Source organism: Oryctolagus cuniculus, chromosome 6 (genome assembly GCF_964237555.1).
Source record: "Oryctolagus cuniculus chromosome 6, mOryCun1.1, whole genome shotgun sequence".
Lineage (NCBI taxonomy): Eukaryota > Metazoa > Chordata > Mammalia > Lagomorpha > Leporidae > Oryctolagus > Oryctolagus cuniculus.
Genome location: NC_091437.1, coordinates 53,890,204 through 53,906,933, shown reverse-complemented (window position 1 = coordinate 53,906,933; position 16,730 = coordinate 53,890,204). Strand labels below are relative to the sequence as shown.

Genomic DNA, 16,730 nt, shown 5'->3' with positions numbered 1-16,730 from the left:
TCTCCTGAAGCCCCTAGCTGTCCTCCCAAGAGTGATATCTACGTGCGCTTTGGGCCTCTTAAATCGATTTAATATCTCCATCTGTGTTACTGACATTTCATCTGACAGTGGCAGGTCTCCAAAACACTTCTACAGTGACACTGCTGACCTCATTTAAGGTCATACACCTATTAAATGTGGAATTAATTCACTTTTTCTCTCTATACCAATCCCATCAAACTTCTCAGATAGAACCACACAAATATAAAGTGAATTCACTGATGGTCCATCAGTGCACAGAATTTACTCAATTCATTTGGAAAATATTTATTGAGCACCTATTATGCCCCAAGCAGTAGGTTACGGATTGGAAATTTATTAACAAAGAAACCTAGATTAGAGTGCTATCTTTGCAGAGCTTGGATTCGTAAGAAGCATAGCACAGATAAAACTGGCTAGTTCAAAGATTTCCTTTTTTTTAAATATTTATTTATTTATTTAAAAGAGTTACAGGAGAGAGAAGGAGAGGCTGAGGAGGCAGAGAGAGAGATAAGTCTTCATGCACTGGTTTACTCCCTGGTTGGCCGCAACAGCAGAAGCTGCGCCCATTCGAAGCCAGGAGCTTCTTCCAGGTCTTCCACGTGGATACAGTGGCCCAAGGACTTGGGCCATCTTCTAATGCCTTCCCAGGCTATAGCAGAGAGCTAGATCGGAAGTGGAGCAACTGGGACTCCAACCAGCGCCCAAATGGGATGCCAGCACTACAGGCAGCAACTTTACATGCTATGCCACAATGCCAACCCCCGAAAAAGATGTCTTATACTTGAACCTGAATGACAGACAGAGTAGCCATGGCCAGCCCTGGCCCTGATGCTATGATTTGGAGCACACACTTTAAGTATATCTGCATACCAGTGCTGCCTCAGAATCACACTGCCACAACTCGCAGGAGAAATGAGAATAAAATGAGAGTTTTATCCAGCTTATGTCACACGAATTCTTGGTGCAAACCTTCCTTTTTGTTCCCAATGGTTACTTCCTGGAGTCTATTCATCTCTTGTTTTCCCCCAAGTTCATACAAACTTAAGTGAGCACTGTTTCCCTGTTTTATTTCAATCATTATTTCACAGTAGCCACTAACTCATGTCTATCTTGCTTTACTTTTGTTTCTCATTTTAAAAGTCAAATACAGGGGGCAGCACTGTGACATAGCAGTGCCGGCATCCCATACCGGTGCCAGTTCGAGTCCTGGATGCTCCACTTCTGATCCAGTTCTCTGTTATAGCCTGGGAAAGCAGTAGAAGATGAAACAAGTCCTTGGGCACCTGCACCACCCACGTGGGAGACCCGGAAGTAGCTCCTGGCTACTGGCTTCGGATCAGCACAGCTCCGGCCACTGTGGCCTTCTGGGGAGTAAACCAGCGGATGGAAGACTTCTCTCTCTCTACCTCTGCTTCTCTAAATCTCCCTTTCATATAAATAAATATTTTTTAAAAAAATAAGTCAAATATAAAGCAAATTTAAAGGTTAAATACAGTACTGTTTCTTATGAGCAGAAGGTAACTGGAAAAATTAATTTTTTTAAAGCTCCTAATTTCAAAGCATATATTATTTGGTTAGTGAAAACTCTTTCTGAATCTACTATCCTCCTAAACTACAGAGATTATCACACTTACTGGAGTTGTTGAAATCATACAAACTGTACACTGAGATGCTCTCTTGAAGAAATTAATGTATTAGAAGAAATTTGAAAAAATAAGATCTATCACTGTCTCCTTGGTCTACTGTCACTTCAGTGTCCTGTTGTACCACTGGTGATAGTTATTTTGCTGTTTTGCAAACAAAACTTTAGTGACAGTAGTAATAATAACAAAAACAGTAATAGGATACTCACAAAACACCCTGCCAAGTTTTAAGCAGTTTTATACAAAGAACTAATTGACCCTTCCTAATAGCCTGTGAAGAAAGCACTTTTTACACATGGGTATCTACAAGCCTAAACACTTGCCCAAATTCAACTTTTCAGAACTGTCAAGTTAACAAGTAGTTACTGAGGAAGCCTAGGCTCCAAGTCAAATAGACCTTGCTCCCAGCTCCACCACTTATTTGGCAACGCGTAGCAAGTCACTTTAACCCTGTCTTGCACAAGAAACTGAAATTCAAGAGGAGACCACATAGTAACACCATATGCCTAACATAAGGACTCTTTAGTGGGAAGAGGAAGAAAAGAGTAGGGTTTGACATCTGCTGTCATTTATGAGCTCTGTAACCTTGGGGAGGTTGTGTAAGGTCCCTGGTCTCATTTTCCTCATCTGTAAAATGAGGTACCATCAATTTCTGGATACATTGTGGTAAATGTTCTGAAGTAGTTGCAGAGAAAGGCTAATGCAGTAGCTGACTTGCAAGAAGCCCTCAACAAGCAGTTGTTATTATTCAAATCCCTACCCATTATTTACAGCTCATTGTGTGCCATGCATTCTCTCTCATGCTTTCCTTTTCTGTTCTGCCTACAATGATAAGGACAATGATAACTCTTTCCTTTGAATTTTCTATCACTTATTTCATTTTTTAAAGAACCAATTTATTTTTCTACTGTAATTGAATCTTTGAGACAGCAAGAAAGACTTAAGAGTTTCTTTTAAGCCACTTATGCTACTTGACATAGTATACTCTCCTAAAAGGCACACAAAGAACATTTATCGGATCAATTTTTTAAATTAATAATTATATGAAGTAAGAAAAGATATGTCAGGAATACCTAGGAAGGTGAATTCTGATCAAAGGCAAAGTAGAAAAAACAGCATCCTTTGTTACCTGAGATAATGTTGCCAATGCGTTGATTGTCCATGATACTTGATGTGAATAACACCATCTTCTGCTGGCAGAGATTAAATCCTCAAGAAAAGCAAGATTTCCCACATTTTTGGTGAAAGTGGGATGACAACATTCAAGATAACTAACTTTCTCAATTTGCTCCAAACAGTGTCAAATTCTAATATCTGTTCCATTGCCTTCTCATTCGTCTCCAACTTACAGGAAGTTACTTCATAAAGTTCTTAGAAAATGGAATTAAAAGATATTTTGGTGCAAACGAAAAATGAAAACCATGCATGGTTTTCTTACAATACATATTTTCCATGAACTTTATGGATACCTCTTATGACAGCAATATAAAATTATGATAAAGTAACAAAAATAAAGAAATTTAAAATTATGATTCATTATCTTTCTTCCTAGAGTCAACCACTTTAATATTTCTTGTTATATCTCTCTCAACTTAATTTAATGTACTAAATATAATATATAAAACATACCCATATTTTCCCATATCCTTACAGAAGACAATATTTGCAAGGACAACATTATTTAGTCAAATCCTCACTGGTATACATTTAGATTACTTTCAAATTGCTCATATTTTAACTGATAATTTATGTAATAGTTTTCTAGACACATAAAAATGTAAAATGCTGATTTTTCTCTCAACATAAAATGTTCAATACTTATTACAGTCACAGATTAAATGCCTTCAAAGTACTTTTTACTCCCATCAATAATGATGAGTAATCTCCTACACCAAACCTTTAACAATACCAAAGGCATTATTTTTAAAAGAATATTTGATAGTTTGTCAGCAAATTCAGTAATATGTTATATTTTATGAATTTTAAAAACATGTCACTTCATCATGAAAGGAAAATGGCAGTGTCATAGATGTTAATCCCAACTATCTTCTGCTCAACTTACAAACATAGCTTTCAAATGAAGACACTTCATTTATGGAAGACAGCAAGAAACACTGCAGCATTCATTTGTTTTTTTTTTTTTTTTTAAGATTTATTTATTTTCAAAGTCAGAGTCAAAGAGATGAAATGACAGAGACAGAGAGATCTTCCACCTGCTGGTTCACTCCCCTGATGGTTACAACAGCCAGGGCTGCACAAGTGAAGCCAGGAGCTTCATCCAGGTCTCCCCCATGGGCATAGGAGCCCAAGTATTTGGGCCAACTCCCGTTTCTTTTGCCAGGCATATTAGCAGGGAGCTAGATTGGAAGTGGGGCAGCTGAGACACAAATATGTACACATAGGGGATGCCTGTATCACGGGCTGCAGCTTTACCTGCAACGCCATAACACTGGCCCCACTTATTTCAGGTAATAACCAGAGATCATGCATGACCCCTGAAAAGCTTGAATCTGATTCCCCTTACAGCTACATGTAGTGTGTTGTCACCAAGGAAAGAGTTTAAGACATAGTTGTAGGAAGCACACTGCCACATTTATTTTAAAGATGATACTGACCGTATAGTTAATTATGTGATCCTATCATACCAAGTTTCATATGAGAAATTTATATCAGATCCAAAAACTAGGACTACTTTTGTTTCCTCTAGGTAGTTTTAGCATTTGTTTTTCAATGTAGAAAATGTAAGTATTTCAATTTACAATTTGAGCATTGTTTAGGAAGAAGGGCAGATATAAACTTTGTAATCTATTCCAAAAATTGTTACAGCATCAGCAGGGAGAGAGGAAGAGGGAGAGGAGGAAGGAGAGATTCGATCCTTACTGTTTGTAAATTCGTATTTGAGAACTGGTCCACACACTCCAGTGTACTGTTGACCCTCAAGACTCATGGTTCTTTCCAGGTTACCCATGGACATACACAGAGTGGCAAAAAATTAGAACAACCAAAGCTCCACGTCCCTGGCAGACATACAAGCAGACAATGCTCTGGCCTCTTCTTTCATCTCCCCAACTGTAAGGAAGTGCCCTCTTTACTGTCTATTAGTATTATGATTTTTAAAAATAATTTTTGCTATTTAAAATGGTCCCCAAGCATAGCGCTAGAGAGCTGTTTCATGTCTCTAAGCACATGGAAGCTGTGCTGTGCATGTTTTACATAACATTACAACCAAAAAAGCATATGTATTTCATGAACTTTGTTCAGGCACGAACCATAGTGCTGGTGGCCATGCCTACTGGCCAAGGGATCAGTTTCAACCAATCAACAGTAAATATTAAATGAGATATCTCCAGACAGAAGCACCTGCCAAGCAAGATTGTGGACTGAACTGCTGACTGGTTCCAGAGGTTCACTTTTTGTTAATCTTGCATTTTCTCCCAGAAGCAATAGTTCAGAATTCATTAATTCCATATTCATGGTGATTTGTAGGATATCACTGCCATGAATAAGAAAAATTAAATGGATTTTTTTTTTTACTTTCTGTGTATGACTTTGCTTTCAAACTCCTTTTTTTCAGATTTACTTATTTATTTGAAAAAATTACAGAGAGGGAGATAAAGAGAGATCTCTTCCTTCCGCTGGTTCACTCTGCAGATGGCTACTACAGTTGGGGCTGAGCCATGCCAAAGCCAGGAGATTGCTTCAGGTTTTCCACATGAGTGAAAGGAGATCAAGCACTTGGATCACCTTCAGCTGCTTTTCCCAGGTGCATTATTAGGGAGCTGGGTCGGAAGTGGAGCAGCTTGGAATTGAACTATTGACCATATGGGATGCCAACATCGCAGGCAGCAGCTTTACCAACTATAGCACAGTGCTGGCCCTTCAACTCTTGTATTCTTACTAACATGCCACTTCTGCAAACCATTTTCTATGGACTGGGGTATGTATGTATTCATACACACACACAGGCAAATACTCAGACTTGAAATATAATTTTCTGATTTATTTAGAATTTATATTATATATAATGAAATTAAATGTATATTAACATTTTAACCACATTTTTGTTTTTCAGTCAAATTGAACTTATAATTTATTTTTCCTATACTTTCTCTGTACCTTGTTAAAAATGCTTAATTTTACACAAATTCCATTCTGTTTGACCATCCTGATGTGCAGCTATGGACTACTTTTTTTTTTTAAAGTAACTGTTATATAATAGAAAAGTGAGCAATTCAGAAATATTCCTTTTCAATTTCCCAAATGAACTACTTAATAGTGTTTTACATTCATTTTCATTTAATTTACAAATCTCTCACTGATTTATGCACTCAGAAACTTGTAAGCCAAAATCCATATCCCAATGATAAGAAGGAAACATAGATGACAGCATTGTCTGCATCAGCATTGGTGGCAATGGGAATTTCAACATAATAAGGCACCATTTTAAATGTATGTAATTAACTTACTAGATTATAGCTTTTCATGTCATGTTCTTTATAATAATATCTGTTTTTCTAAAATAATCTCATTACTTTGCCTGTCCAAAAAAGCCCACATAGTATCCACAGTAAAATGTAATGACAAAATGTTTTCCATTCCTCCTACTTGAGAAAACTAGAGTAAGACATTTAACCTCTTGGAAGTTTAGTTTTCAAGATTAAAAAAGATTTGGATTTGATAGTTAACATTCAAGGAAAAAAAATAAAATAGAGTACTTGCTATGTATTTCAGGAGTGTTTCTCCTTTTTATTAATTATTATGCTAAAACACCACAAGCCTTACATATTAGTACTGGTTATATAAATTCTATTTTATTCTTTAAATTCTCAAGAAAGTATCTTGTGAAATATGTACTATTGCATGATTTTATAGCAGAGAATGTGAAGTTTAAGAAAAACCTGTTGTAAATCTCACAAAGTTAAGAGGCAACTCAGGCTTCCGTGGAGAGAAAAGCATCTCAAAATGCACTTGTCTTAAAGGTTAGCTGTTGAGTATGAAAGGGTGTTTCTACATTGGCAAAAAAATAAATAAATGAAAAAAAAAATGAGAGAAAGCCTGTGCCACGGTTCACTAGGCTAATCCTCCGCCTGCAGTGCCAGCACCCTGGGTTCTAGTCCCGGCTGGGGCACCGGATTCTGTCCCAGTTGCTCCTCTTCCAGTCAAGCTCTCTGCTGTGGCCTGGGAGTGCAGTGGGGGATGGCTCAGGTGCTTGGGCCCTGCACCCGCATGGGAGACCAGGAGAAGCACCTGGCTCCTGGCTTCGGATCGGCGCAGTGCTGGCAGTGGCAGCCATTTGGGGAGTGAACCAACGGAAAAAGGAAGACCTTTCTCTCTCTCTCTCTCTCTCACTGTCTAACTCTGCCTGTCAAAAAAAAAAAAAAAAAGAGAGAGAGAAAGAAAAAGAGCTCGGTGTAATACTTTCAACATGGTGCTAATAACTCCAGTACTTAGATATGAATGAATGTTATCCTAAAGAAAAAAAATGCGTTAATCTTATTTCTTAAAGTAGACTTGGTCACTTCTATAAGCAGCACATAGTGACTATTGTGAACCCTTTAAAAAGGAAAGAAAGTGAAAGTGTCAGCTTGTCTTCTACTGATGTGGAGTTAAATCCCCACATCATCTACTGTAGGCTACATCTCCTAAACCACATCCCTTACATATCTCTCTCGGTTCTCCTCAAATGTCTTCCTAAAGCGGGGATTCTTGTGAACAATATCAGATACTGAAAGATATCACTCGGTTTAGCCCTTATTAGAGCTTTCTCTTTAAAGTTCAAAATTTAAATCATGAGAAACAGTGAAAAATCCTATTTTTAGTGATGATAGGCTCACTACTTGCATTTCTCCTGAGTCTGACTGAAAATAGGTATGATGGCTGAAAGCTCTGTGGATCTATGCTAACTGCTTGTGTGTCCTATGAATCCAACATAGAGTCTAAAATACATTTAGTTAAGGAAAATAAGCTACATGGCAATGTGACCCCCAGCCAGGAAAACCGTAAACATTAGGATGCTACTTCTTAAGAGCAAAGAGAAGGGCACTTAAATTTTCAGGTATAAGCCAAAATGAAAAGGAAAAAGCCTGGGCAGGAAATAAAAATCCTGGAAAAACACTGTCTTTTGTTTATAAATCAGCTTAAAATACGGTAAAGCCACTCTCATTTATTCTACTAAGAGTGGGAAATAACACTCTAAATGAACAGCAGAGGGCAGAAGCTTGGCAGAGTCCTTTTCAAAGTAGGTGGATATTTCTCGCAAAAAGGTGTGATAGAATGTCAAAGATCGTGCCAGCCACTGAGCATCCAGACCTTCCAAAAGTTGACAGTTTTCTGCAAACCAGTCCGTGCTGCATCGACTCACTTTATATAGCCAAAATTCCAAACATTTTTGATTGCAATAAAAAGTTATAAAAATACTGCTCTCACCAACTGAAGGCAACACACAATGAAGGCATGGGAGAAAGTCAGTGAATGTGCAGGCTGGTGTACGAGGCGCATCACTGAAAAACGTTGGGGGAGACCCAGCAAGATGTTCCAGCTTTCATCTTCCACACCCAGATTATGAGATGTGGTTTTATTATCAAGGAAGTCCCTGAAATCATTTAGCCTTTTCTCTTTCTTCACACCTTATCCACCTTTCACTCCTTAGTATCCTCACCATCCTTCACCACTCCCTGGCCAGCACACACTGAGAAGCCATCTTGTCACCTTATACCAGAACACGGAGGTGTCAGAGGTGAAATTCAATGATATTAAGATGATGAGCAAGATAGACAAAAATGGAGGACAAATGCTGCACAGAACGAAGTCAGGCAAACACCCCAGGGAACCTCAAAAAAAGGTCTCAGTCTCCCCGACAGCTTCCATTCTTCCAGGTCCTGCCCCATGAAGCTCAGTTTCTCTAACTGCAGTTTTCTGGTCTGTTACTTGTGGGGAATGGACGGATGGGTTAGCATAGGATATGCCAGAGTCTCAAGTCTATTTCGCCATACACCCTCCAATTTCTTCCAAAATTGGCAACTCTACATTATGGATTTCTCAAGCACTGGTTCTAGTTCCCCACAGAATAAAGGCAAAGATGGACCCGTGCTTCTGTGTCAGGCAATGACAGGAGAGCACCTGATCTGAGAGCCACCTGCCTGGGCATCAGAAAGATTTTCTAACTGAGTCAGTCTTGTTCTACCAGCCTGAACCTGGCCTGGAAGACAACAGAAAAAAGAAAGAAAGTTCCCTATGCTGAACATTGTTGATAAACTCAATACCTTTCTCAGAATGAAAACAATAAAATAGCAACAGAGCAAGAAAACTGTTCCTGTTCAGACCACACATCTGCTAAGTTAAGGTGACTGCAAGCTACTGTGGAGAACTAACCATGGTGGAGAGTTAGATTCCAAGCCGGTATCTTGGACTTCAGCTTTTTCACCAGTGAAATGGAGATACAACTTTTAAGAACATTCATTTATCCCAGATTCTATGTCCAAGTGCCACAGTACTTCATGGTGCTTTATTGCTATTTCTAATTTAATAGTCTCTGTAGCCTCATGGGATGCCCATTGGGCACTATATAGCCTTCCACATACACACTTACAAAACTTACTATTCAACCAGTTATCATTTTAGGTACACCTTCTGAAGGTATTTGCACCATCACTCCTGGCCCTTAAAACCATTCCCAACTTGCTTAGCCACCCAAGGTATACTCTTTATTCACTGTGACATTTTCACAGAAAAACTTCTGTTGGTAATAAAATACAAAGAAAAGCACAAAAATTATTTAATTCTAAGCATTCATGTCTTTACTATCTCCTCCTATACCTTATCATTAGCCTTACAGGGTCTATACACATTCCAAATTAATAAAATTATGCTGTGACTAACGTTTTTGTTATGTCAGATACCCCATCTCCATAACAGAATTGCATAATGCATTAATGGTTCCCACAGAACTCTTTAATTGCCCCACCAAAAATGAGCCATCTTGGTAGGATATGATGTGTAAAAAAGACCAAAGTACAATATAAAATGCAAAGAAGTAAAGAGAAATGGCAGTAGGAGTCCCAAGAAAGAGCCCTAAAGAAACATTTGATATACGGGGCTAGATGATGTAGAATCACTCTGAAAATCCCAATTCAGGGGCAATAAAAGTGGAAATGACTTAACTAGGAACATAAGAAAGGTGTGATGACTTCCCTTCTACTTGCTACCTTCTGACCTGTACAGATTAACAACATTAAGCAAATCAAGACAGCCAAGTTTCTCTATCCAAAAAGTCTTTATAAACTAACTGTAATGCTATGTGGTACAGCTAATCAACTCTATCATATTTTCTTCCCATGGCCTCATAACAAAAAGTGTTTTGGCCAAATTATTTGGGAGGGGGAGGGAATGGGATGGTCCTCAGGGGGATGTATCCCAGTACAGAACAGACAGACACATGACTGAAGAATTGTAAAGTCATTCAACTTGGTAGGGAGGGAGGAAGACAATAGTAGATTGCAGAAAGAGAAAATGTCAGTACAAATTACTTTCACCCATATGGAAAAGAAAAAATACCCAAAAAAACAGCTTTCCTGCACAGAGCTGCAAAAGCCCTATTTTGTGCTCTGTATGAAAGTACTTTGGTCAACAATACAAACACGAGTTGAGGCAGAGAAAAACACAAAATTGTAGCCATGATTCCACTCACCAAAGGGGTGGATCTTCAATGCACGATTCAGCAAGCTTCACAGGCGTGCTCCACAGCAGAGCTAAGCAACCAAGCCAGCCCCAGACTGCTCAGGCAGCAGAAAGCTGGATATGGCTGTTAAAATGAAAAAGAAAATAGGTAAGATTCAAATGAACACATAAAGCAAACCAAAGCAAATAAATAAATAAGAAATACAAATAAATGCCAAACATCTTCAAAACTCAGCAAAGTTAAAACTAGGAACTAAATGAACTAAATTGCACTCCTTAACTCATTAGAATATCTTTCAATGGAAGAATGTAAAATGTGGCATGAAACATTAATTAGTTTGGTTACTTCCACTATGGCACAATAATCCAGATGCTAAAAAATAGAGTAATAAAATGAGGGAATAGTGGAAATGCATTTTTCCTAGCAATACACAGATTTGCACTTGTTCTTCATATTTACAAATGATTTTTTCCACCTTAAAACTTATAGTTTGCTTATCCACCCAATTTGACCATTATTTCACTGGCTTTTAAATCCAAATATTTGCTAGTTCGAACCATTGTTAACAGACAGTGGGAATATGTGAGGAGATTTCAAAATGTTTGTGGAGAAAAGGAGTTAAGTTAGTTTGTTTGGGTGCAAAGCGTATTTGAAATCCTGTGCAGTTTTGTCATCATATGCATTTCCATGAGCCTTCCAGTAGTCCCTCTATTACACAGTCAAAGGTCCCAATAGCCTCAAAAATCTTTGCTCAGGGCAAATAGTGCAAGTTTTCACCATCTAAAAAAATGCAAAACAATAACACACATTTCACAGAAATAAAAGGTATTAAATACAAAAAACCCATCAAAGGCATCAAGCACAGTGCCTGCTACATGATATTCCTACAGTTTACAACAACTGTCACTTTCACCACAACTCTAGCGCCACATGTCTGAATCTGCATCAGTAGAGATTTGGGACCCACCTTCCAATGATGCATTCTTGAAAATGCAAATATCTGTCTCCCCAAAAGCCTAAATAGAGTGTATCACTAATTCACATTAAGACATTGCTACATTAGGTTCTCTCCTCTGGCCAGTAGAAAGGGAACAGTGAGGAAATCAAAGGCGTTTTCTTTCATCCACAAAAGGAACAGTGTTAGCACTTAACGAAATAAGCAGCCAACAGAGGGAATGACAATCACTGAAAATAAATAGCTCTCATTTGAGAGTTTTGCTCAAGTCATTCTCGTTTTGTACCCTAAATGTTAATCTCCAAAGTTCAATAAAATGAGTCCTTCCTTGCTCAGCATTTTCCAGGCAAGATGTAAGATCCTCTAATGAGCTGGAGAATGGCCAGCTTGGTTGAGGCCATCTTGATTCCCCTGCACAGCTACAACCAGAAACCATACTCCCAGACACCTCCCTCACAAGGACTAACAGTATTTTCAGACCAGTGTTCAGTGCTCCCAGATCAGTGTTCAAAGCTCTGAAAAGGCTTTCTGCTCGCCACAAAGACTTTTGGCCATCTGGAATAAAAATACTGAGTGCCAACATTCTGATATTCCAGTTATAGGGTCTGCCAAAATGCAGTAGGGACTAAAGTATTTAAATAGGCAGTTCAGAGAATGAATCACATTTCTGTCACTTATCAGCACAGCCCTGTCCAAGGTTCCTGAGACTCTCTAAGCCTCAGTCTTCTTATCTGCAAAATGGGGCCCAAATAACACCCACACAGAATTGAGTAATGTTCAAAGAAATTGCTCCTGGTACAAAACAGACATATAATAGTGTCAATCACTTTTTCTGCCTTTCTTGTTATACTACCTTCTTTATTATGGTACCTCAATAAGATGATTATAAAGAAATGATGAGGTTAGACTTGTCTAATCAAAATTACATGTCTTTAAAAGACAAACCACCAAGACTAGATGGAATTATAAGACCTTACATAAACTAGCTGTGTTTTTATTCTATTTTTCAAGTTAGTAATCAGAGCCCAGCAAAGCAATATGGTTCTTTGATTTCCTCCTTAGAAACTCTGCAGCCTTTATTGTCTTTATATTGCACAACTTTAGCACTTAATTATATCCTACCTTGGAGTAATTAGGTGTCCTTATAATCAAGTCTGTTTACTCACTTGTGCAGTTCTGATCCTTTAATCTCTATTGAATATTAGTTTGTAATGCTATTAAGAGGCGAAATTTAGCAATTTTATTACGAAGTAAAATTGCAAGAATATCTTCAAGAAGATTCACCATTGGGTTGAATCAGAAAATTACTTTTATAATCAGGAAAAGTACATAATCACGTGGTTAACCCTGAAAGGTAGAGAAAGTCCAGGTTTATTCGCCTTCCATGAACTAGCTATGCAGCACCAGACAAGCCTCATTCACCTGAGACCTACCTACAGGAGGACCTGTCTTGGGCAGGTGACCAATTTATAATAAAGATATCTCTGTGACAATAATATACAACAACTGTCAATTCTAGGCAACAGAGAAATGCTACTTTGTCACTTTATGTAACATTAATTATAAATTTAAAACCTGCTGCTAGAAGGTGAGACAAAAGCAGGCATGGACAGTGTAGGCCGTATACTTGATGATTAGTGCAGTGATTCAACCACCAGTCTCCAACCCCTAAGTTTAAGACTTGACAAAAAGCCTTAAAAGCCATGGGATCCTAGACAGGTTGTAATCCTCTATGTTGCCTGGATTCTTCCTGAGGAGTATGAGGCCAACAAAAATTTCGAGCTCACAGGGCCACTTTCAAGGCTATAGGGTTAACTCATGTAACACAATGACTGGTAAAAAACAAAAGTAATTGTTTACCCCTATATCTACCTGTTCTTACTATCTCAAGCAGAATTACATAAAATCCATGAATTTATGAACTAGCAAACTCCACCCACCATTTTGATATGTATTGTGAGTATGGGTCAATTCACTCATGCTTTAAGATACTACTTTTTCAAATGCTGTTTTGTGTTATGATTTTATATACATTAAGAGCTTTTAAATGGACTAAAATCAAATAACATTATGTAACTAATTAAACAAACCCTACATTTGTTTTTACTGAAGCTATATATTTTACCAACACCACAAGTAAAAGTGATATATAAAAAATCAATAAAAAGCCAGACAGTAGGAATGCAACTTGAAAGATTCTGTTATCTGCATTCAAACTACCAGTTCCCTTTATGGAAATTAAGTTTATAGGCCTAAAAAAATTAACAATTTTCCCTTTAGAGGTTTAAAGAGAATAATATTACAATATGAGGAATGGGAGATTAGTAAATGCAAATTAATTGACTTATTTCTAATGAATAAAGATTTCACAAACATAAAAATATGAGCATATGAGCTTCATTCTACACAGCAGAAAATGAAATGATGAGTTCAAATGAAAATATTTCAGATGACTCTGACCATTTTGAGTTCTACTATTCATGTAACTGTTCAAGACCTTCAGGCTTATTCAGAAAAGGAATATTCTGAACCCAAATGAAATATTTCTCTACTACTTAGTAAGGAAATTTGATAATGAGGCATTTGGACTTGTAATGAAATACACTGATAACACATAAAATCATTATTTAGACTGGAAATAATGAAACCAGTTAACTGGTATCATTCATTCATTTATCTATCAAACAGTTGATTGAGTGGTGGCTACATATCAGGCATCTTTACAAGCCCTGAGTCTACACTGTACAATGCAGCAGCTAGCAGCCACATGCAGCTGTGGAACATGTGAAAGGTGGCAAGTCTGCAATGATATGTACTACAAAGATGAACAATATACAGGGTTTCAAAGATTTAGCACAAAAATGTAAAATATCTCACTGACATTTCATTGTTACTTTGGTTACACATGTACATATAAATCTAAGTATAACGTGCAAACATTATTTATTAAAATTATTTCATCAGCTTTCTGATTCCTATTTTTATGTAGAATTACAAAATTTAAAATAACACAATGGCAAACCTCATAAAGGGGTCTTCAAAATATCCATGGAGAATGCACATTATCATTAAGCCGCATTTTCCTGCAAATCTGGTGAAGCCCCTTCGTTTATCTGTCAGACAGCCCTTCCCTACATGATTCTATTGATGAACAAAGAACACATTGGCCTGTGTATCCACAGTATGAGTGCTTGTGCATAGGCATTTACGCTGTGTAAGGCCTGCCTAATATGCTAAGGAAAGGGTAGTAAAGTCTAAGTTTTTAACCAAGCCCCGTAATTTTCCCATCTATCAAAATGCACCAGGAGTTACAGAACAACAGCATTGCTAATAAACAGGAATATCCTAAAACACAATGCTGCTTGCTCAGATATCAACACCATAGTGAGAGTTGCATAATGTAGCTCCTTTCTTTTATCATGGCAAGAGCGGCTGCCAATGTGCAGTGCAGAACCTGCCACTGGGGTGTGGCTATGGTCCTCAGACCAGAGAGGAGGCTCTCACATTTAATTTGCTTTTAATAACAAATTTGTACAGTGGAGCAACAGAGCAGCTTCATCACAGATGCTATTTGAAATTCATTGATACCCCCAAGGTAGCTAAGTCTGATGTTACGAGGAGACAGCCAGAAGGAAAAAAAATTTTTTCAAACCATCCAGAGACCCCCGAAGCCTCCCTCAGGGTCTCAGGACCCACTGGCACTGTGACAAAGAGATGAGAGAATTGTCAAATATATGCCAGAGATTAATGAGCAGAACAGCATCTTGGTGGCCCTGAACAACATCACAAGGAAATCAAGAACAGCCCAAAAGCAAAGACAAGGTATGCCTGGAATACATTGAAAATAACAAATCTCCATTGTTTCGTGTGTGTTACTCCTTCCCAAACCACTTCTTGCCAAAGAAGTCTCTAAATCTTGTTAGATGGAATTTTGGCATTTTTGATCCTTAGGATAGCATTTCAATTAATGTAATTCATCCTCTCATACAGAGATTTCTACAATAATCTGTTAAATGCTGGCATGGTTTTTCTTGGAATACGTGGCTTCTATCATAAAGATGCAGCAAACCAATCAAAACATAATCATATTTTCAACATTCACATGCCGGATCTGTGATCCAAAGCTTATGTTCAAAGGCTTCAGAAGAGAAAAAACAAATTCTACAGAAGTTTACAAAGATACTCTGGGTAATACCAATTCATTAAGCAATTTTAAAAGGGTCAAATCTTATTTTGCTTAAGGGTTATCTGATACAGAAATTACTGGAGTTTTATAAAATATGCACTCTCTCCCTGCTCATTTTCTGAATGAATAAATATGAGGCCAATTTTATACAGAATCACTTCAACTTGAACTAATAATTGTGTATTGCATGCCTAGAATAATGTTTGTTTCAGAGGGATACATATAAAAAGGAATGCAAAAGAAAACATTAAATCAGTCACTAATTATAATTAATTCATATAGCTGAGGTTCATTTGCTTCTGCTAAAGTATATCAAACAGTGCTCATATGGAGGCCTTAAGTGCAATCAAATGAGTTCTAGATCATATAAGGATTATTTTTATTTATTGAATAGCTTTAGGATACAAAATACCATTTTGAAGACAAACTGGTGTAAGTGGAAATGTGTAGGTCTCACCAGAAACTGTGAATGCCTTTCTGGATATTTCCCTAACTTTGAATCATGGACATGGGTTCTTTTCAGACAACTTGAAATCATTAGGAAAAACAAAACCTTGCCAAAACATGCTGTTTGGGATTTGATTTGTAAGTAAGTATTCTTGGACATTTCACTTGTTATTGAAACATGTAAGGAGATTTATAAAACTATCATCATCTCTTTTAAAATGTGGATACATGGAGAAGTAACCTAAGGAATAAGAATGCTCTCTAAACCATAAGAGTTTGTCCTTTGTGAATGGAAACTGACTCCCATTACCTGATGCCCAGCACACTATATTTTGTGATAAGGTAATTATCAGTTCTTCCCTTAAGCAAACTTCCTGTTGATCTTATTCTCTCATCTCTCTCAACTCTCACTCACAGTACATTTGGAAGTGTTACCTAGTGGTTCATCAGATTCACTTCCTGATTGGAAGATAAATGAACCTTTGGGTACACCCTGATATTCCGCATTCACACAAACCAGCTATTCAAGAAAGCAATCAACAAGTGATCAGGGGAGCTGACTGCCTTAAAGCATACAACAAGAGTCACCTGTGATGGGAGCAAGATGGGAAATACAGAACAGCCAGGGAATACAGCAACATCACAACATTCCACCAAAATCTATAACACTACATAGGAAGCAAAAAGTATGGAGCATACAGAATTTGGTTTCCAAATCCATGAACCTTGACTAATGCTGGTCTATGATAAATTTTCACAGTAAGAATAAAGAATTTTTCACAAAAAAGCAAGAGTCAATAC

General features: G+C 37.5%; 1 protein-coding gene across 12 annotated transcripts in view; it reads right to left on the bottom strand.

Moving 5' to 3' along the window:
• Nucleotides 1-16,730, bottom strand: part of TENM2 (teneurin transmembrane protein 2) — a 1,294,348-nt gene that overhangs the window by 1,191,264 nt on the left and 86,354 nt on the right. For all 12 annotated transcript variants that reach the window (XM_051844425.2, XM_051844426.2, XM_051844423.2 and 9 more), the window contains exon 2: nucleotides 10,351-10,464. The gene's annotated coding sequence lies outside the window, so the exon portion shown is untranslated. The remainder of the gene's footprint in view (nucleotides 1-10,350; nucleotides 10,465-16,730) is intronic.